The following is a 23,177-nucleotide window of genomic DNA, read 5'->3' on the forward strand; positions in this document are numbered from 1 at the left end:
TGAAGATGGCTGCCAGAGGATGGGCTTAGGTAGAGGGCAGTCATTGGCTGGGGGCAGTATGACCCAGAGACCAGTAACAGTATTAGGAGAGAGACTGTTCAGAAACTAAACTGAAACTGATTTTTCTTTACCGAGGATTCTGTCTGACAGGGAATATTCATGAGCATGTGAATCCATGCCAGCCCCATGCTGGAGAACAGTGACAGGTAAGTAACTTGTTCCTTCCATTGCCTGCATTTCTTCCTCTTTTAGGTTGCCTTGTACTACCATTGGTTTGTGTATTGTGCTTTGTTGGGTTACTACTGTTATTTCACACATGCTGCATTGCCTGCATTCTCTTCTTCCCGTTGGGGCCCTTTGCATCACCAGAGGGTATCTGTACTGTTCACACCATTGTTGCTTGCGGTTTACATCCACCCTTGTGACCTTGCTAGGTCTCAGTGTTTCTTGTTCTGTTATACTACCTGCTCCCTCTGTGTCCCCCTGTCTGCCTTCCTCCTGTCGGCCTTGTGTGTGACCCCCTCCTCCTGCTCGGACTCCCCTACCCCCTCCTGCTCTTCGCCCTGCATCCTCTGTGGTGCTCTGCCCTATATTTTTTACTCTATACTCTAGCGATTATCCTATCCCTTTGTCTGGCAGGAAGAAGCTCAAAAGGGACATCCTGGTCTCCAACCCAGGCCTTCCTATCGCTGATCACTACACCAGTGCTTCCTCAAGACAGACCCTTACAGACCTCCTCTGTCGTTCCCTCTCCAGGCCTATGGCCACCCCTCACCCGTCCCCATGTGGTCTCTACCTCCACCTCTCTGGCACCCTCCACTGTTCATTGGCTGCCCTGTTGCCTTCTTCCTCTGCAACCTCTCCGGCACCCTATACTGCTTCTTTGGCTGCCCTGTTGCCTTCTTCCCCAGCCACCTCTGTCACACTTTTGCCTCCGACTACCTTGCCATCTCTTCCTTCCTCCTGCCCATTCTCGAGCACCTCAAACACTTCCGCAGGGTGTACCCCATGCCTGTACCACTCGACGGAAGTCCTTCAAAGATGGCAATCTGTTTCACATCGCAACCTTAACGATCGCTCCGCTGTCGCACTCATCTGACATCTGACGTTTCCTGGAAGAACTTGATTTAGATGTATTCTGTCTCGCTGAGACTTGGTTTCGCGGCCAGCTCGGACACTAGTTTTGACACACACCTTCCTGATGGCTATAAGATCCTCTCCGAACCCAAATCCAACAATCCTGGGCGGGTGTAGCCCTGATTTTCCCTGAGTGGATCCCTGCTTCTGTCTAACGCAGGACTCCTCCTTTGAATGGCTGGTCTCCAGGCTCTCTAGCTCTCCTGGCCACTATCTACAGGCTACTTGGACAGGTCATCCTCTTATTCTTCCCTCTGGCCCCTCTCACTGCAGTGCATACCCCGGATGTTCTAATCTCCTCAGACCTCCCCGTCTTAAACCCTCATCACTCCTCTCTTGGGGTGACCACTTTTTCTTTTCTCCTACCTTTCTCCTTCTAGCCCTCAGGTTAAGCCGACCCCAGCACTGCCACCCACCTTCTTGGTATTCCGGCCCATGAAGTGTCAGTTGAGGCTTTCGTCCCCACTTTCTCTCCTCCTACACCTTCAGCTGACTTATACTCTGACACATCCCTCTCCAAACTTCATCTCTCTATCTCTTAAAACCCTTGATGTCCTTGCCCCTGTCATTAGGATCTGTTTGAATTCTGCATCCAAGTGCAACTTGTGGTACGAGTCCGACCTTACCACCCTTTAGTTTGCTGAGACCAAGTTGGGAGGGGGGCATCAAGGTGCACCCTCTGGCAAACTGGCCTGCCGCTGGCTCCAAAGGCATTACATACTCTGTCCTCTCGAAGAAGAGAGCCAACATTGAAGCCTGCTTCTCGGCTGCCTCTAACAAATTTGCCCAACCTTTCAAAATCTGCAAGGAGCTGGCCACTCCTGTTGCAGTCTCTACCTCTCCTGTTCTCCCTCAGGCCCTCTGCACAGCTCTTGCTTCTCATTTCAACACTAAAACTCAGGAAATCCTGTCCACTCTCGTCCTTTAACTCCCCTTACTCTCCTTCCACCCCAGCTCCATCTTCGGCGGTCTCTCATACCCACTTCTCTTCCTTTCCTCAGTTCACCTGTGAAAAGGTTTCTAGACCAGTCCGTTCTGTGACAGTCTAGTCAAAGCAGGTGCTTCTATACTCTTCCAGAACCATCAAGGACCCCATTGACGCCGTTGCACCAGCCTTTGGCGATTTCTGCAATTACTCTTTTGCCGCTGCAACCCCCCCTTTCCAGCACCACTCCCTTGTGCACCCTTTTCTTAATAAGCCCTCTGCTGATCCTGCTAATCCGACAAACTATCGCCCGATCTCCATCACTCCTTTACTGGGCAAACTCCTGGAAAAGCTGGCCTCACCCAGCTTAATCTACATACTGAATCTGTTGGTTGTCTTCACAACAGACAGTCTGGCTTCAGAGCAGCCAGAAGCTTGTAAACTACTCTCAGCACCCCTGAATACTTGCCCTCAAATCATGACTCTAACCATCCTTCTGTCCTCAGTCTCGTTGACCTATCCTTTCGACAAGGTCAACCACACCATCCTGCTCAATCACCTCGTACATCTTGGGTATCCTTGGCCAGGCCCTGGTTTGGTTGACCTCCTTAATCACTTATTGACCCTTTCTGGTCCAATTTGGGCCTTTCCTCGCTTCTGTCTACTTGTGGTGTTCCCCAGGGGTCTAACCTTTCTCCCTGGCTTTATAACCACCATCTGGCACATCTTGCCCACCGCATCTCTACCTTCTGCTTTAATTTCCAGTGTTATGCGGATGACACATGGGTTTCCTTCAGGCTCCCCCTCAGCCACTTCTCCTCTCATACCAGACTGCCTGTCTGCAAATCAGGAATGGTGTACCTCCAACGACCTCGGTCTTAATTCCAGTAAGACTCAGATCCTCATCGTTGGGACACCTGCTCCCCCCTTTCTTCTCATTCTGGCCACTTTAAGGAAGGCATGGTATCACAATAAAACGGACACAAATTATCACAGTTCAAGGGTATTTATTGAACTTCAATTGGGTTTGAAAAACGCCTATCCAGTCTTCAATCTAAGATGTGCGCAAGCTACGACCATCAAATAATAATGCAGTCTTAGTGGTGTCTTGTCGAAATAAAAAGGCCTACAGGAATACACCTATATCCAATCCTTACTTCTAAATACAAATATTGTGGGAAACAATGTTCTGCAAAAGAAAGTATTCAAGAAATGATAGGTCAGGATATTCAAGCCGTTGGCTTCCCTTCCCCACGTTTTCAGCACCAGGACAAGGTGGCACACTCTAGCTTAGCACAGTCTCTGGCTTTTCTAGCATGAGGATGCAGTTCAAGAATTCAACATCTGGGCCTTCTTTGCCAAAGTCTCTTTGCCATTCAAAGTCTCATTTCAGAGCGCTTGATGCTACACGACAAACCAACGTTCTTTCTTATTAGGATTTCACGTGTACCAATTCTCAGGTGATTTATCTGTTCAACCTGGGTCCCCCCCTCTGCCGGGCTCCGACCAAATTCATGTACTTTTCCAAATGTTCTTTCATTAAAATCGAAGACTTTCGACGCTGTGCAGGATTTTGCTTGACCCATTGCAGGACCATTTCGATGCACATTAATTTGTTCTTTCAATTGGTCTCCCTCTACTGGTCTCGGACCAAATTGATCTGTTATTACTTCTCAGCTGGATGCCTTAAAGAGACCTTTGAGCACCCAAGCAGTGCCGGACCATGCAGTCAGTTATTTTAACTTGCTTTAAAGATCAATCGCTAATCAGAAGTTTAACTACACTCTCGTCTTATGCGTTTTAACAATATTCGTTCCAGTAATATTCGTTCCAACGCTCGCTATGCAATGTTGCTGCTTGCAACCTTGGCTTCAACACACTGGTCTTATATCCGTCTCCCCAACTCACGGGCTGTGTTGACTTCACTGATGTTGCTTTGTGCTTGGAGCCAAGGACAGTACAACAGCAGCTGGTGATTCTCCCTGCCTTGATTACTGACGCAGGAGGGCCCTGGGTATCTGACATGAGATGCAGGATTCTTCAGCCTGGTTTCCTGGTCCTACTTTCTATTCTCGCGGTCTCTGGAAAGTAATGGTTCCTTGTCGAAAAGGTCAGCGGAATTTCCATCCTTGCAATCCCCTTCTGTTTTGCCATCGTTCCCCTCTTGCTCAGGTGCCTCGTAACCGCTTTTTCCTCGTGTGCCTAGCCTCGCTCAGTGTGCTCTCGTGCTCCCCCTTTAATCCGTGTGGGGAAGGTGAATAGAAGTTGGGTGTGAGTGATTGTCGATAATTGCCTGACAATAGTATTGGGACATGTCAGGGTCACAGCTCGGGTGTTAGTCTGTTTTCCCTTATAGCGGGCTATCCTTGAGAAAGTGTAGTGTCGTAAAAGGGTGAAGGGGAGCGGGAGTTCCTAAATATCCTACTGAGTAAGGTGGGGTAAAGTTGTTACAGGGAAGGGGATACTGCGTCTCACCATCCGGTGTCCCATTCTCTGAAGGCCCCTCCCCCAGGTGATACTCCCGCATTGCTCCACCCCCAGGAACTGGATCCAAAAGCGATGGCCATGTCCTGGCCACCCGGAAGACAGATCCCCAGGAACTAGTGGGTGAGAGGCCTTTTGGTATCTCACACCGCCCACCCTGGGTCATCTAACTGCTACATCCAGTGATGCTAAGAACCTTGGGGCCCTCTTCAACTCCACCCTCTCTCCTCAGATCTCTAAGGTCACACTTTCAGCTGCAACTCCTCAGAGCTATTCTTCCTTTTCTCTAGGCTAGACTACTGGAACAATGTTTAAATATTGGTAAGGCAGGCACTCTGGTACCAGTCAAGTTAAGCTTCTCCTCCAAACGCCATTCAGGCGTGTCTTCATTTTCTTTTCAGGTGTGGCAAGTTAATTGACTAAGGATTCTGGTACTTGTATTTCTTGTACTTTTTTCTTGCAGGTGGCTGGAAACCACTCCCTCTATAGCACAAATCTTCACCTTGATTTGGGGTGAGGTGGAGGGGGAAAGCCATGGTTGTGGCTCTCCATTGTAAGGCATGATGGCCCTGCTGCTGCTGCCTTTTGAGCCTGGGGTCCTGGAACAAAGTTTACCAATTTTTAAACATTGTTCCAGGAGCCCGGGCTCAAAAGGCGGCAGCAGCAGCGGGGCCATCATGCCTTACAATGGAGAGCCACAACCATGGCTTTCCCCCTTATCCCCCATCAAGGGGAAGATTTGTGCTATGGGTGGAGTTGTTTCTTGTCACCTGCAAGAAAAAAGTGTGAAAAATACAAGTACCAGAATCCTTAGCCAATTAACCTGCCACACCTGAAAAGGAAATTAAGACACGCCTGAAAAAGCAACGTAACACAGCCTCCCTGTAGATTGATGGAGTCATGAAAATGTGCATTTGGAGGAGAAGCTAAACTTGACTGGCAACATAGCGCCTGCCTTACCAATCTTTAAACATAGACTACTGGAACAGCCTATTTCTAAATCTGCCTCTAGTGTTCGCCCTTTAAAACTTACCCAAAACAGAACTGCAGGACTTGTCCTTGGCTTCAATCCCAGGGATTGTATCTCTACAGCACTGAATTCTCTCCATTGGCTCCCTGTGGCTGCATGGATTAAGTTTAAGACCATTTGCATCGTCCACAAGGTTTTCTGGAGCATGCGACTGCACTACCTCCAACTTTCTCTTCCTAAGCATCTTCCTTCTGCTTATCCACCTCCAACTATGAGGGTCGGAGGCTTCGCCAAACAGATCAGGGGGTTAATTGCTTTCCTCTGCTGGGAACTTCTCTCTCCAACTTGAGCAGGACTACATCTGGTTCCGGAAGTGTTAGGCAAGATTGTGTGCAGTACCCTTAGGGAGACTACAGCAACCATGACCTCCTGGAAATAGAAACCCAACCTTTGGATACGTCTGTACTACACAGGTGGGTAGTGTGGCTGAGCAGCCAGGCAGCATATCTCAAGAGGGGTCAATGTGAACCGTGGAGTGGTTACAGAGATTCACAGTGACGAGTACTCAAATACTTACACTCAAGGTTTCTTGATTAAACAATTTAAGTCAGTTATAATAAGCCGCCTTCGGAAGGGAGCAAAACATGTAACACTTCAAAATAAACGTCAAAACACACTTTCTCTGATACCCATTGGGGATGGCACACACACTTCCTACATCCTCAGGTGACTTAAATAGCTAGGACACAGGGGACATTGATTTTATCACTGGTACATTTAGAGCAATACTGGGTTTGCTTTAAGTTAAATAAGGTTAACAAATACTTCACAAAACTGGTAAGTACTTTCGAACCCCCCAGTGCAAAATAAATTAACACTTTCCTGGGGTAAAGGTAAAGCACAGAGTCGGAGGTAAGAAGAGTTTCAAATAGATTGTGTCCTCCCACATAGTCCTCATCTTAGATATTCGTGTCTTCCAGCTTTGCTGCTTCGGAATTTTTCTTCCACCAGAGGGCGTTGTGCTTGAGGTTGTGGCTTCGATGTCCCTCGAGGGCTGCCGTCGAGTGTTGACATCTGCAGTATAAAGGGCTCGAGCCGCGCCCGTTGGCTTCAGTTCCGTTTTTCCAATAGCTCTGCTTCGTGTCACAAAAACAGCGCTTCAGTTTTCTGCGTAATGTCTTCCTCATCGAATCCTTCCACGCCTAAAACTGGCTTTAAGAAATGTCAAGTGCGGGAAGAAGATGTCAATCACCGACCCCCATCGAAATTGCCTCTGGTGTTTGGGCCCTGACCATCGTGTTGACCAGTGCGGTTCCCGTCAGGCTATGACCAACAAGGCTCTTAGGCAACGTAGTGATAAACTGGCGGTGGGGGGAGGAATCCTCAGTCGTCTTCGAGAAAGAAAGATTCGAGAGAATCTAGTGAAAAATCCTGACATAGGTCAAGGAAATCGAAGTCGTTCGAGAATCTTCCTCTTCGTCTAAAAAATCTAAGAAAACACAGCGATCTCCTTCCTGTTACTTGTCGGCTGAGGCAAGGGTCTTTTCATATCCTTCAAAAAAATGATTCCCCTAAAAAAATGGGAGGCCTTCAGGGATTCAATGAATGTTTGAGAACGTGGTCCAGACCCCCTCGGAAAAAAACTGCATGGAGACTGTGTCCCATCTCACTCCACAAGTGACAGAGGGAGGTCAAAGACCAGACGTGTGAAATCCGACAAGTCGTCAAGGTTGTTGTCGGAAGAATTTTAACCAACACCTCGTAAAGGATCGGACCAACAGGTGCATTAATCAGAGGTGACTATCAAGATGGCATTTGGAATCCACCCGTCATCGAAGTCTATGTCGAAGGATACTTCGACGCATTTATCGAAGGTGCTCTCAAAGCCAACTTCGAAGACGGCGTCAATGCCTTCCTCGACTTTGTTTAAGCAGCAATGACATCAACACCATTGTCGAGGCCAACTTTAATTCCGGTGCCAAAATGAACACCTTTGTCGAAGCAAAGGTCGATGCCTATTGAGTCACCCAGAAAGATATACCAACCAGAACCTAGACAAAACTTTTTCAGGTCTGTCTTCCACTTATGAAGAGGACATTACTCCGACTGGAGTGAAATTTGGGACTAGAGCTGTGCCTGAGGAATTAATAGACCCTAGATCTAAGATGGCTGACCTGTATGAATGCCTACAAACAGCCAGTGGCCTGGATACTTCTCCTGAAGTAGATTTTGATAGACCCGACCCTGCAGATCATGCAGACTCTGGGTACAGACATTTGATTAAGACCTTGAGATTATAGGATGGAAAACTAATTCCCCACATTTTGATCAAGACGACATGACGGACATCCTTAATGAAGGCCCTCAAAAGGACCCGTCATCCCCTTTGATAAAGCATTGCAAAAAAGGGTCATGGCCACGTGGGAAACGCCAGATTCTGGCCCAGCTATAAATAAATGTGTATGAAAGTACAGGCCTTCCTCTTCTAACCCAGAATATCTAGCAAAACATCCCTCGCCTGAGAGCTTAGTGGTGCAGGCGGCCACATCTACTAGACATCCGGCCTACCCTTCGATCCCCCTGGATAGGGATGACAAAAGGATTGATGCCTTGGCCCAGAAGGTTTTTTCTTCGGGCAGCATGGCCTTAAAATCAACAAATGTGACTTGCACCTGTGGGATTGTACGATGGCAGCGGCTGAAAACATGCCTGAACGCGAGGAGCGGGAAGGTTTCAATGCAATCGTCAGAGATGGAAAGGAGGCTATTGGGGAATGCCTCCATCAGGATTGGACCCTGCCGATAGCATAAGCAGGTCCATGGCGTCTAGCACAGTCCTGCGCAGATTTGCATGGCTCTGGAAGTCTGGTTTTGCACCGGATTTTCAATCCAGATTACTCAATGTGCCTTTTGATGGCTTGAAGTTGTTTGGCAGCAAGGCGGACGAAAGTTTAGAAAAGCTGCAGACCTCGAAAGCGGCTGCTAAATCACCTGGCGCCTCTATAAAACCTCAACAACACGCTTACTCGGGGTCATCTTCCTGGAGGAACCGTCCTTTTCGATTCTACTCATTTGGGAGAGGGATAGGACCGCCCAATCAAAAAGGAAAACAAAGAAAATGTCCTTGTAGTGGAAGAGGAAAGGGAGTTGGATCAGCCCCAGTAGTGGAAACTGTCTCCTCAGCCGCTGCAAAGCCACACCGAGGCCTTGACCCACAAGACCCCGGTGGGAGGCAGGATCACTCGGTAGCTAAACGAATGTTGAGGCATTACTTCAGATGCCTGGGCACTAGAAACAGTGGCCCATGGTGGTTTTTAATTTCAACAAAGACCTCGGGACATCCCCCGGGAGCCAGCTCTATCAAAATTCCGGACCCGCTCCTTGTGCAGGAGATTGTAACCCTGCTAGAGAAAGGTGCAATAGAACATGTACCTGTAGCGGAGAGGAACAAGGGTTGGTACTCCCCTTATTCTCTTTCCCTAGAAAGACGGGGGGTGGGGAGGTTGCAACCCATCTTGGACTTGAGGAATTTGAACAAATTCCTCAGGAAGGAAAAGTTCAAGATGGTGACCCTTTCTCAGATCCTTCAGGCTCTCCAACTCCAAGACTGGTTGGTTTCATTGGACCTTCAGGATGTTTACGTTCATGTGCCGATCCACGGCTCTTGTTATCAGTTTTGAGTTCTGCCATTTCGGCTGACCTCCGCCTCTAGGGTTTTCACCAAGCTGATGGCTGTGGTGGCATCGGGGGGGAGGGAGGTGGGGGGGGTTACCTGGACGATTGCTTAATCAGGGCAAGTTCACCCGAACGAGCCCAGGAACATCTGACCATGACCTGCCACTTCTTGCAGAGACTGGGCTTCGCCCTCAATTACAAGAAGTGACAGATTATTCCACTCCACAAGCTCCAATTCATCGGAGCAGTCCTGGATGCGTCCTGTGGCAAAGCCTCGCCTCCCGAGGAGAGAGCTAACCACATTCTGCAGATGGTAATAAGATATCAGAATGCCCAACATCTGCCGGCCTTCAATTTTCTGAGGTTGCTCGGCCTCATGGCATCCTGCGTTTTTCTGGCACCGGAGGCCAAATTGAGGATGAGAACCTTTCAATTGGCACTCTGGACAAAATGGTCCCAGTTTTCCGGGGATATGGCAGATATTTTACAAGCCCCGACCTCAATGGCTCAGGATCTGCTATGGTGGGCTTGCAAAGACCATATCCTCAGAGGAGAATCTTTTTGGCAACCATGGCTGGAGATCACTAGTGACTGTCGCCTCACTTACAGGGTGGGAGCCCACACCAACGACCTGACAATCGGCGGTCGTTGGTTTCCATCAGAGTCCAAACTGCACATCAACCTTTTGGAGCTGGGGGCAATCTGACTAACCCTGAAGGCCTTTCTGCCCTCTGTACGGGGAAAGTATGTCCAGATAATGACAGACAACACAGTGGCCATATACTACATCAAGAGAGGCAGTGTCGGGTCATTACAGCTGTGCAGAGAGGTAATGTAGCTCGGGTTCTGGGTAATACAAGAAGGAATCTCTCGGCGGTTCACCTAGACAGAGAGAAGAATAAGGCGGCGGACGCTCTGAGCAGGCAGAGCGGTCTCCCACGAGTGGGAACAAGCATGGGAAGTCATTCAAGAGATCTTCACTCTTTGGGGAACCCTTCAAGTGGATCGGTTCGCGACCGAGGTGAATTGGAAGTGCGAACAGTACTGCTCAAGGTAATTTCCTCCAAGCGGAGCTATAGGGGACGCGTTTGTGGTGGACTGGGAAATTCCACTCCTGTACGCGTTTCCTTCAGTCCCCGCTATTCCTCAAGTAATCAGGAGGTTGAGAAAGTTCAGGGCAACCATGATCCTGTTTGCCCCAGATTGGGCCAGGAGAACGTGGTCTGGACATGTCCATCTACCCTCCAATGCGTCTTCCACAAAGTGAGGATCTCCTCCCTCACGAGGAAGGTGGAGTTATTCATCCAGAGGTCAAAACGCTCAACCTTCACGCATGGCTTCTGAGAGGTTGAGGTATAAGGATTGGGACCTCCCGGATGACGTGGGAGATTTTGCTTTCAGCCAGAAGGCCAGCAACAAAGTCCTTGTACCGTGTCGTTGTAATAAGTTCAGTAACTGGTGTAGGGACAAGAATGTGGACCCATTCCTATGTAATACTCTTATGGTACTCTTTATTGTTACACCTGGCCAATTTGGGGCTCCAAGTTGGCACTGTAAAGGGATACTTGGTGGTGCTTTATATTTTGAAGAGCTCCTCAGAAGAGGTATCTTATTTTAAAATGCCCACGGTTATTCAATTTCTGAAAGGGCTCACAAATGTGTACCCTCCACACCCATTCAGGTTCCCATCTGGTATTTAGATCTAGTTCTAAAATTTCCCACATGTATCCCTTTTGAGCCATTACATTCTTGCCTGTTAGGCTCCTCACTTTGAAGACAATTGTTAGTGACATTTATATCAGCCCATAGGGTGAATGAGTTGCAGGCGCTTTCTTGTAAACCTCACACCGTTTTCCATAAGGGCAAAGTTACTCTTAGGGTTAAAACTTCTTTCTTACCAAAAATAGTCTGACTTCTACCTGTCACAGAAAATTACCTTACCTTCTTTCTGCCCTCCTCAGCATGCAAGTAAGGAGTAAGCAAGCCTATACAGACTGGACCCGAAAAGGGCTTTCAGTTTCTAAAGCTCCAGATTGCCTTTCGACAAAGTTACCAACTCTTTGTCTGTTATACTGGTCAAAATTTGGGTCTAGCGGTATCCAAGCAGACACTGTCCAGATGGATAATTTTGGCAATTACTGAATGCTATAAATTGGCTGGTAAAGAGCCTCCAGATGGGCTAGGGGGCCCATTCAACTAGGGGCATGGCGACTTCAACAGCTCTTCAGAGGGGTGTCCCGGTGCAAGATATTTGTGCAGCGGCCACCTGGTCGTCAATGCACACTTGTGACGCATTATTGCTTGGACTGAACATCATCGCAAGGTGGCCTTTTTTTTTTTTTTTTTTTTTTTTTTTGCAAAAGCAGTCCTTCACATGGTTCATGAATACCATTTCTGGTACTCCCTCCTCCGAATTAATACTGCTTTGGGAGCCTATCTAAGATGAGCAATACGTGGGAGGACACAATTGGAAAAACAAGTTACCATCTGTAACGTTGTTTCGATTGGAGGTTCCTCTTGACATACTCCTCATCGACCCCTCCCATCCTATCCCACTGTATAGTTTACGCCAATTGCTCTCTAAATTCCTTAAGAGCTGGAGGTCAATGAATGCCTGGTCATCGGATGCACTTCATCATATCGTAAAAACAAACTGAAACCAACGGGCGCCGCTCAAGCCATTTATACTGTGGATAACGTTGACCTTCGACGGCAGCCCTCAAGGGACATCGATGCCGGGACCTCGAACACAGCGCCCTCTGGTGGAAAAAAAATTATGAAGCAGCAAAGCTGGAAGATACGAATATCTAAGATGAGGAATACGTAGGAGGAACATCCAATCGTAAGAACGTTAGTTTGGAAGTAACTTGTTCTTCTCAGTGAGCCAGGACAGCCAATGTTAGTTGAGCAAAGTCTAGGGAAGCTGAACATCATTTTCTTTGTAGGTAAGAAAGTCTTGCACAATGTTTTCAGAAAAGTTTGTAGAAATAAGATCACTTGAAGGGCCACAAGCTGGGAGGCTTGTGAGAGACAAAGTTGCAAGCAATTCTGCAAGGTTAACCAAGACAAGCCTCAACTGAGAACAATTAAGGCTACACCACAAGAGGTACATTGTTAGACTTTACAATACGTCTGGTTAGAAGAAATTGGTTCCAGCTGGCTCCTGTTATTGTACAGCTCTGCATTTCAGTTTTTCCTGTGCCTCAGTCGTGGGGGTAAGAGGGAGGACTTCTGGGGTTTCCTGGGACGGTCTGTGACAGTAATGGGCAAACTTCAATTCAGTGCCACTTCGGTGTTTCAGCTCCTCGCATCTGACAAATAGTAACACTGTGGTTCTCGGATACCACTTCAGATTTTCGTTGCTTCTGGGGTCCAGCACTCTGTTGTGGCTCAGGCCTGGACAGTCCTGCATCTGGGAAGTCTGGAGGATCTTCCTAGCGCTCGGGTCCGACTTAAGTGATGCACTCTGTTTGGTGTTCCTCTCCCTGGTACTTCAGTTCCAGCAGCAGAAGTACAGCCAGCTCCGATAGGATGTCCAAACGAGTTCACTTTGGAGTTAATTGGTCCTAACAACTCAAGGGGAGAAGTTTTGCTTGCAGGGCTTTTCTAGTCTAGTCAAATTCCGAGCTTCAGCACAGCAGCAGGGCTTCACCAGGCAAACCAACGGTCCAGGAGTTGCAGCAGGCGCCTCTTCCAAGTTCTTCTCCGGATTCCTTCGTCCAGTGGTCGACTCTGCCTTCCAAGCCAAAAGCCTGGCCTTTTATCCGGTTTCTCCCAACTCGCAGCCTAGCTGTCACTCACACAGCAGGGTGGCTGTCCTCAAAGGACACAAAATACTCAGGAAAATTAGATTTGCTTGTTAATCTGTTTAGACTCACATGCTGTGCATATGGTCCGACATCCAGTGGTAACCGTGGAGTATTGCATCTTGTCTTTCGGGGGACCAAAAGGGGGCGTCGGCATAGGCGTGTCTGAAACACTATCCCTATCGTGACGTGTGTAGTACCCAAAATCCTTCACACGCCGAGGTCCCTCAGATTGTTTTTTTCCGCCCAGATAACTGGTCGCTCTATAGCGGAGCTCTTCATGAGACATTGTTTCTTACCAAATTGTCGGTTTAATTCCCGTTAACTCACTTCGCCTATTAAGAACATCTTCGACGAAAGACTACGGGGGAATCGTCTACGGCTGTGGATTCCGGCACCTAAGATCCGGCGTTCGGACCTCCACGTGTTCGGGCCTTCTGGCCGGCCTGCACAGTAGGGAGAGTGGGCTCGGGGTTTGCCATACTGCTATGTCTTTCCTCTTTTCCACTTCTTTCCTTTTTGGTCTGGTCACTCTTCCCTTCTGCTATGGAAAGGACTCCATTTAGATTCTGCCCTGTGTGAAGGGTCAGATATCCGTGGAAAGACTAGCACACTTCGTCTAACGCTTGGCTCCCCCTAGAGCACTAAAGCGGTGTTCGGCATATAAACTCCTAAACCCTTAAGGAGCGCCGGTTGAAGCGGTGGGCCGCGTACGGAATGTCACGCGTGGAGCCTCCCTCCCCTGCCACGACACCAGCCGAGAGTGACGGGGGTACATTGGATGACCAAACGTCCCCAACGCGGACGTTATAGACCTTGAGGCGGACTAGTCTAGAGCCACCACGCCCGTCCCCGACCCTTCCAGGCTCTACTCCGGTCTTGCTACAGGGACCACACCTGGTGACGGGGGCGTACAATCGCACCGCACAAAGCACACAACCCAAGCGCCCTCCTCGTTGACTTCGTCGAAAGCGCCATCGGATCGATCTGATCCAAAGCCTTCCCCGCATCCGCAGCAGCACATGACTGGGCTTAACAAACATAACAAGGGCGCTACTCCCCAAACTACACACGCCGAAGTTTAACAAGAAACTTCGAGTTTAAAGGTTTCCAAGGCCCGAGTAGGCCTCTACCCGAGAAGCCATCATCGGAGGCGGTCTACCGAAGATTCGGTGACTATCAGTAAGAGCATCAATAGGATTGCTACGGCGGTGGGCCTAGTACCGGTTTCGTTCAGTTATGGGCCAATCTGCCGAAAGGTTTTCCACGGGTTTGGAAGACTATCCCGAGGACTCTTAAAAAGAGAGCCAGGTACCCCTCTCAAGCACCTTGAGGAGATCCTCTCAACGCCTTAGGGCGGAGGACGCGGTTCCTGCTCAGCTGGGTCCATTTGGGTCATCCAAGTGGACCACGTAGCAATTTGAGGGGTATATGGATCGGCTGGAGCAGTTTTTCAGGGCTTCCGATCAACCTCTGCCGAAAAAAGCTCGGGTAGACCCTAACCCTCAAACGCAAGTTGCCCAACACCTAGATGTTCAACACTGTTGATTATCAAGATGTCCAGAAAGACCTGTATAGAGACATCTATACAGAAGAGGAGACTTCTTTTCTGGACAAATCAAGACGCAACAGACAACTGGGAGGACCCCCAGCAGGATGATCACAATTCTGATAGTGTTTGCCTCGACTCTCCCCCATCCACACTGGTTCGACAAGCTCCCCCGGTGGATGATCGAATGGCTTTCAACACGTTGAAAAAAGCTGCAGAATTCTTTAAATTTGCCACGCTTGAGGCATTGCCTGAACAGGATTTTGCGGAAAACATTTTTAATGACAAGCCTCCGGCAAGCCAGTCTATCCCTCTCTTGAGCTCTGTAAAGAGACGGCTGGCCCCTTCCTTACTCACCCGCTCAGACTAGAGCTGTGAACCCAAGGGTTGCAACTTTTCCGGCCCTCCCCCTCCAACCCGCTTTATATCAAAGGGCACGCAATCCCAGACTTGCTGGTGGTGACCAACACTCGCAAGAGAGCAGAGATTCCCCTTGCCACGGGAGAGTCACCCCTGGAAAAGGAGTCCAAAAGGTTGTATGCCTTAGGCAAACAGGTCACGTCGGCTGCTTATACTGTCCGGATTGCCAATAACACGACGTTACTGGCAAGCTACGTCGACTCCCAATTGAACCTACTCCAGGAAGGCCTTCAGGAGGTTCTGGAACCAACCAGAGCCAAGCTTCTCGCCATTGTCTCGGAGGGCAAACTTGCCAATCAAAATGTTGTAAAGAATACCCTGGACTCCGCAGAGACAGCAGGCAGGTCTCTCGCACAGGGTACTCTACTAAAGAGACACGCATGGCTGTGCACGTCGGGTTTCAGGCCTGAGACCCAGGCATCCATTATCAACAAACCCATCGAAGAGGCCAACCTCTTCGGGAAGGCGGTAGACAATGCATTGGAGACAGCTAAGGAGGAGCATGAGACCATTAAGTTGCTGCACCAGATTTCCCAAAAACCCTCTTCACAGAGGGGCAGCAATTCTCTGCGGTCCTTTCGATGACAGGCCCAGCGCCGCTCAAAATAATTTCAGCACGGGCAACTTAAAACGAAAAGTCAACTGGCTGCAAGCCCCACTTACTACCCCCAGAGGGGTCAGAAGCACGGAAAGAATAGAGGCAGAGGCTACAATTCCAGAGGTGCGTCAACCTCTGGTCAGAAATGACCACCAAGTTCAGGTCCCCTCCCATGTCTCCCTGGTCGGGGGGGGCGATTAACATCTTTTCCCAATCGGCGGGGATAACTTCAGACCAGTGGGTCTTAAAGACTGTCGCTCACGGTTACTGCGTGGAATTCGCCCGACCCCCACAGTTCAGACCGCCGAAACATCGACGCCTTTCACCGGAACGTCTGCAGATCCTTGTCCAAGAGGTGGAGGTGCTTCTGGGAAAGGAGACCATGGAAGCCGTCCGATTATTTAGGTAAACGAGGGCATCTATTCAATATACTTCCTTGTATCCAAAAAGGATCTCACCATGCGCCCTGTTCTAGACCTGCACCCAGGGAACAAGTTCATAAAGCCCCAGAAGTTTTGCATGGTACATGGTAACGATGCAAGAGGTGATCCCATTGCTAAAACAAGTGGACTTAATGACAACATTGGATATGAAAGATGCATACTTTCATATTTCAATGCTGCCAGCGCACAGAAAGTTCCTAAGGTTTGTGATTCAGGACAAACACTACCAGTTCAAGGTACTCCCCTTTGGCATAGCCTCGGCGCCAAGGGCGTTTACCAAGGTCCTGGCAGTGGCAGCAGCACACCTGCGCAGACTTGCAGTTCCAGTTTACCCTTACCTCAACGATTGGCTCATCACGGGGGACTTGTTCGTTTGTTTTTCCAACACCCAAAAGACAGTAGACCTATTGTTCAGCCTGGGATTTTCTATCAACAAAAAGAAATCCAGCTTAGTCCCCAGCCAAGTAAAACAGTTCCTGGGGGCTCTAATTCGTACGGAAGACTGTCTAGTCTTCGCTTCCAGCGAGAGGGTTCAGAACATGCCATCTCAAGTTCCTCAGTATGTAGCCAGTCGGGAGGTGACGGTACGCAAATCTATGCGTTTGCTAGGGATGATGGCGTCATGCATATACTTGGTCCCCCACGCGCGGGTGCGCATGCGTCCCACGCAAGAGTGGCTCAACAGCCAGTGGTGTCTGGCCAGCGGACAATGGGAAGATCTGTTGTCTCGCCAGCCCTCGTTCTCTCTCGGCAGTGGTGGTCGAGGGAGAACCTCTTGAAGGGGAAAACCTTCACCACCCCTGCAGTGGAAGCCACTCTCACGACACTCATCTCTCACAGGATGGGGCGGGGGGGGGGGCCCCTCATCTGCTTCAACAGACAGCGCATGGAGTGTGGTCCCCTCAGGTAGCGTCCAACCATATAAACCTACTGGAGCTACTGGCAGTATTCAAAGCATTGAAAGCCTTTCAGGAGCAACTGCAGGGGAAGACAGTGCTGGTCCTAACCGACAGCACAACAGCAATGTATTACCTGAACAAACAGGGGGGCACTCACTCTCCAGGGATATCCAAGCTGTCCCAAAACATCTGGATATGGGCTCTCAAACACAAGATGTTCCTGATATCCCAACATGTTCCAGCGGAACTCAATCTTCTGGCAGATGTACTCGGCAGAGCTTTTCCTCTGCCAGAAGAATACGAATGGCGTCTGCACGAAGACATTGTATCCAACGTCTTTGCAGAATGGGGGTTTCCAGAGATCGACCTGTTCGCTACTCAGGAGAACGCCCAATGCCCAGATTACGCCTCCAGGTACCCCCAGAACCGATCCAAGGGGAACGGTCTCTGGATAACTTGGTCGGGGAAATTTGTTTACGTTCCCCCCCCCCCCCCCCCCCCCCCGACTCCCCTTCTGAACGAAATAGTGCACAAGATGCACCAGGAACCAGTTGCCATGATTCTGGTGGCTCCCATGTGGGCCCGCCAACCCTGGTTCGTGCACCTGATGGAAATGTCCCTCTCCCCACCAGTCAAGCTTCCCTGCCCGTACAACATGTCTCAGGACAGGGGGGAGACTCTGCACCCATGCCCACAAACTCTGAACTTAGCAGCCTGGCTCCTGAGGTCATAGAGTTTGGACATCTGCAACTCCCTCAAAGATGCATGACATACGGAGGGAGGCAAAGCCTAACACACGTTATTGCTATGCCAGCAAATGGAAACATTTTGTCATCTGGCGCAGTTCCAAAGGCGTCAATCCCACTGATTGCTCGCTTTCACACATTGTGTTATATCTAACCCATCTGTTGGACTCTGGGTTAGTCTTCAATTCCTTAAAGGTTCACCTTGCGGCGTTGTCAGCCTACACCACATCACAGCAAAAGGTGTTGTGGTGGAAAATACCTGTGATTAAAGCCTTTATGGAAGGGGTTAAAATAATTTATCCCCCCATCACTCACCCAGCCCCTGGGTGGGATCTAAATGTGGTTTTAACTAGGCTCATGGGACCCCCTTTTGAGCCTATGCATAAAGCTAGTCTGAAAGACCTGACTTACTAGACAGCCTTTCTAATAGCTATCACTTCTATCAGAAGAGTTGGCGAACTACTGGACCCCTTTTGTTACAGTCCACAAAGATAAGGTAGTTCTGCGCACTCATCCCAGATTTGCGCCGAAATTTATTTCAAAGTTCCATGTGAACCAGTCAATCCAACTACCCACGTTCTTCCAGGGACCCACTAACATGGCCGAAAGAAGCCTTCACACACTAGATGTGCGCAGGGCAGTCATGTTCTACATGGAGAGAACCAAACCACTGAGGAAAACTAAACAATTCTTTGTTTCAGTGGCAGCTGGTAGAGAAGGGGAACACTGTCTCTAAATCAGCAATATCAAGGTGGATTGTCAAATGCATCACACTGTTTCCCTCTTGCAAAGAGAGAACTACCCTTCAAGCCTAGAGCACATTCTACCCGAGGCACTGGGGCATCCATAGCATTCATTGCAAATGTTCCCCTAGAGTCCATTTGCAAAGCAGCAACCTGGAGTTCTGTACACACCTTTACAAAACACTATTGCCTAGACACTCATTCTAGGTCTGATTCTCAGGTGGGACAAGCAGTGCTAAGACATCTTTTTTCTACTGTTCCTTCTCACAACCCACCTCCGGGTACTGCTCGCTAGTCTATGCACAGCATGTGATTCTAAGCAGATTAACAAGCATCAGAAGACATGCATTACTTACCGTAAAAGCATTTCTGATGATTGTATCTGCTTAGATTCACATGCGCCCTCCCTGCCTCCCCGCTCGGGGTGGAAGGAACTGACTTCTTACTACTTTCTCTCTTCATGTACTCACTCACCTTAGCCTTGGGCTCCCTCATGGCAGAAAAAATACAATCGGAGGGACCTTGGTGCGTGAGGGATTTTGGTTACTGCACACGTCACGATAGGGAGAGTGTTTCAGACACGCCTATGCCGACGTCCCCTTTTGGTCCTCCGAAAGACAAGATGCAATACTCCGCGGTTACAACTGGATGTTGGACCATATGCACAGCATGTGAAACTAAGCAGATACAATCATCAGAAATGCTTTTACGGTAAGTAATGCATGTCATTTGGTAAATACACCTCATATGAGGATTTAGACCTTGCTGTTATCTACATTACAGTATCACACACCAAGAACAGGTACATGGTCAATTTTTAACATGATTTGTTATGTCTGTTGAGTTCCCTAATCAGAAGAACACTCCAAGGACAGCCAGCCGGCCAATTACCTTTGGGTGCATTCCTGTAACCAAGGGGATTAAGCACAGGGCGTTTCGGGCACCTCCTCACTTCCTGCCCCTGCCAGACCTGCTGGAGCCATAGGTGACCTGTACGCAGCACTACCGACTCAGCCGAGGGCACATTGCCTACCAGGCCCCATTCAAGGGGCTATGCCCTATTATCGCTCACATTTCTGAGGCGCGCCTGTAGGCAGCGCTACCTGTGACACAGCCGGGGGCACCAGGCCGGGTCCCGAATTGCAGGGTAGACCTCAAGCTCCCCTGCCAAGAGTCCAGGAGGAGGTTGGGCCCAGTGCGGAAAGCACCATGACACTGGCACGTGGCATGCTGCCCGACAAAATGGCCGTCGCGGCAGACCAAATGGCTGCTAGTTTGACACCACCCCCCTTCGGGGATCAGGTAGGTGAATCAATTTCCTGGTGGGACTGATCTTCACCAGGTTCTTGGCCTACAGCATACCCTTCAGCGTTGCAGGGCACATTTGCCCTGCATGCAGCAAGGCAGAGTCGCCCAGGCCTCGGCAAACTCGGGGCCCTGCTCCTACTTCTGTGCCACCTAGCGCCCTACTGGCCCAAGAGGACAGATTTTTTTTGAAAAGTTCCTCACTCTTGAAATCCCCTCAGATGGGTTGCATCCTTTGGGATGGTATTAGGGATATGTTGCCTCCAGTCCTGCTGCTAGTGCCCACGGTCATCCCTCCTATGGCTCCAGCGCCTCAGGCCCCCGCAGAGCCCCAGCTGCCCATGCCAGGCTCCATGTTTCTGGCCTCCCCCTGCCTCCGGCAGCTCAGGCGGTTCCGTACCAGCTTCTACAACAGTCTACGCCTCTGGTCAACACACTTCAGCGCCCAGTACTCCTCCAACTTCTCTGAACCAGTAGGACACCCTGGTGGACACCGATGAGGAGGACCCCGACACCATCTTCAGCCAAGGCATTCCATGAATGACTCTCAGGTCTAGCCGAATACTTGATGCTTACACAACCTGAAGTTGAACAACCAGAGGCCGGGGTCCTGGCCAAGGTTCTCGCTCTGCGCCCTGTGGCGAGAGCAGGGATTCTGATGCAAAAGGACATTGTAGCCTTGGCCAAAAAGGGATGGCTTAAACACCATTCGGCGCAGCCTACGAATCTGCTCCTCAATGGCAAGTACAGGCAATTGGGGGGGGGGGGATCTACTCTTTCTGTCGGCACACCCTCAACCACACTCCTAAGTGATTGCTGCAGCCTCGCTCTACTCCAAGCCGCAGTCGTCCTCCATTACATCGTCCTGGGCGCTCCTAGGCAAGGAGAACATCTGGGAGGCATGTGGAAAGATCTATCCCAATGCTTCACTGCACTTTCGTCAGTCTAATGCGGACGCTATACTCGCTGCTGTAATTCAAAGGCTCTGGTGGGAAATGGCAGACTTCCTTCTGGAACCTCTGGTGTAGTCAAGCGCGCTTCCAGGCTGGGCTGGTGGAACTAAAAATGGTGGTGGTGGTACAGGACATCATGGAGTCCACGGTGGCTCATAGACTCCTCAGGCTGAGCCATCTACGTTGCTACGGAGATGAGAACTGCCTGGCTATGGGCTACCAAGTACAATCCTGACGTCTAGGAGGGCATATTGGACCTTCCGTTTGAGGGTCAAGACAGCCGGACTGGTCTCCAGGTCAGCACTGCCGCAAACAGCACAGGGTGGGGAATAAGGTCTTCTTTCGGGTCCCAGTGGGAAAGCAGGCATGACTCGCTCCTCTGGCTCTACGTGTCTCCAATGGGGCGGGCAGTCGTGCCCTTCTCGCACAATATTGGCATGTGAGGTTCGCTGAACCCTGGATCCTCAGTTGTGTCCACGGGCTACTGCCAACCTATACCTTCCTCTCCTCCGCTTCCACAGATTGTGAGAACAACCCTGTTGGCGAAATTAGATCGCTTGTAGAGTCAGTCGAAGTCCCAGCCTCCCAGAAGGGTCTGGGCTTCTATTCACAGATTTCTGCCATACACAGGATGAACCGGGCTCGCCTGAGAGGAGTTTTGGACTTTTCCACCTTGAACCGTTCCCTCCCGCATCAAACGTTCAAGATGGTTACCCAGCGCTTATTGCAGAGACACTGTACTGGGGACACTGGGTGTGCTCCCTGGATCTGAAGGATGCATACCTACACGTCCCTATTTGGCAGCCTCATCTGTCCTTTCTGAGATTCAGGATCCTGGGCTTTCATTTCCAATACAAGGTTCTACTCTTTGGCTTAAATTCGGCCCCAGGGTTTTTACAAGACTGAACCAATGGCAGCCCTTCTCAGGGCGCAGGGTCACCATTTCTACCCATACCTAGACGACTGGCTCATCAGGGCGAGATCTCCGGTGGCAGTCCTGCACACTGCCTCCGCCCTCATGAATACGCTACACAAATTGGGATTTTCCATCAATCTGAAGTAGTCTCAGCTGGAGCCTACTCAGAATCTTAAGTTCCTAGGCATCATCTGGAATACAAGCTCCGAGTTTTTCCCTCGGAGGACAAGATCTCAGCCATCAAGAGGGACACAGGCATTTTCTCAGCAGACCTGTGACCTTGGCATGGTGGTAACACCTCTTGGGTATCATGGTGACACGTCTACTGGCATCTGCACTTCGCATCTTCCTGGAATCAGGAGAGGGGTTAGCAGGCGGAGCTTGTCAGCATCCCTCCCCATCTCCACCAGGACCTGGTCTGTTGGAGCACAGACTACAACTTGCAAATCGCCTGCCCTTCAGGCACCCAGCACCGCAGGTTACCATCCCCACTGACTCTTCATTGGAGGGCTGGAGAGCCACTTTGGACAGCAGTATGCATGGATTGTGGTCTCTTCAGGAAAAGGAGGCCGGTATCAATTGGCTAGAGCTGATGGCTATCTTGCTTGCTCACAAAGCTGTCCTGCCGGTGATCAGTGGCAAGAGGATCCTCATTCAAACAGACCACTCCACCAGCATGTATTACATCAACAAGTATGGTTGCGCCGGGTCGTCTCCCCTATGCACCTTGGCAGTCAGCATTTGCGAGTGGGCTCTGAGAACATGCACTTGAGGGCAATCCACCTCCCGGGGGAGTACAACCTGGAGGCGGACAGGCACAGCAGACTGGGCGCGGACAACTACAAATGGCCGCTGAACGAACAAGTTCAAGTGATCTTCAACAGATGGGGTCACCCTCAGTTGGATCTCTTTGCCAACTGGTCCAACAGGTGGTGCCCCCAGTTTGCGTCTTGGCAGGGAACGGGCTGGGGCTCTCTGGGCAATGCCATGTCGATGCAATGGGACAACATGAACGGGTATATCTTCCCTCCCACTCCCCTGTTCCACCCGGTAATCTGCAAGATCAGGGGGGCCGTCACTGCCGTCACTGCTGTCATACTGATGGCTCTGTGGTGGCTCGCAAGTCCATGGTTCTTGGAACTAGTCAGCTTGTCTGAACAGACCCCGGTGCACCTTCTGCTGGGTCCAGCTCACCTGCTCTCACAGCAGGGAAGCACGGTCATCCACCCACACCGCCCGAGGTTGGACCTCGCAGCGTGTTTCCTGAACAGGTCACATTGAAGCATTCACCCTTCCTATTCGGCGTGATACGTCCAGCACTGTAACCGCAGCTGGACCTCACCCTACTGTATGTAACTAAGTTTTTGCAACCCTCTTGCTGCCTTTGCGCCTGGCTACCCCTGGGTTAGATGCGCATTATAAATAAATACAATACAATCTGCGTTTGTCACAAGCTAACCTAGACGTCCTACAGGCCGCTAGGAGCGGCCTAACTAGGAGCCAGTACAAGATCAAGCAGGCTAGGTTTTGTCAGTGTGCAGAATGAAAGGAAGTCAATCCTTTGACGTTGGACCACGTGCTATCCTTCTCAGCACACCTTGCACTCAGG

General features: G+C 50.0%; 1 protein-coding gene across 1 annotated transcript in view; it reads left to right on the forward strand.

The window, feature by feature from the left end:
* Positions 1 to 23,177, forward strand: part of SMC4 (structural maintenance of chromosomes 4) — a 1,048,897-nt gene that overhangs the window by 458,498 nt on the left and 567,222 nt on the right. The window lies entirely within an intron of this gene.

This window comes from Ambystoma mexicanum, chromosome 10 (genome assembly GCF_040938575.1).
Source record: "Ambystoma mexicanum isolate Mex_15411 chromosome 10, UKY_AmexF1_1, whole genome shotgun sequence".
Lineage (NCBI taxonomy): Eukaryota > Metazoa > Chordata > Amphibia > Caudata > Ambystomatidae > Ambystoma > Ambystoma mexicanum.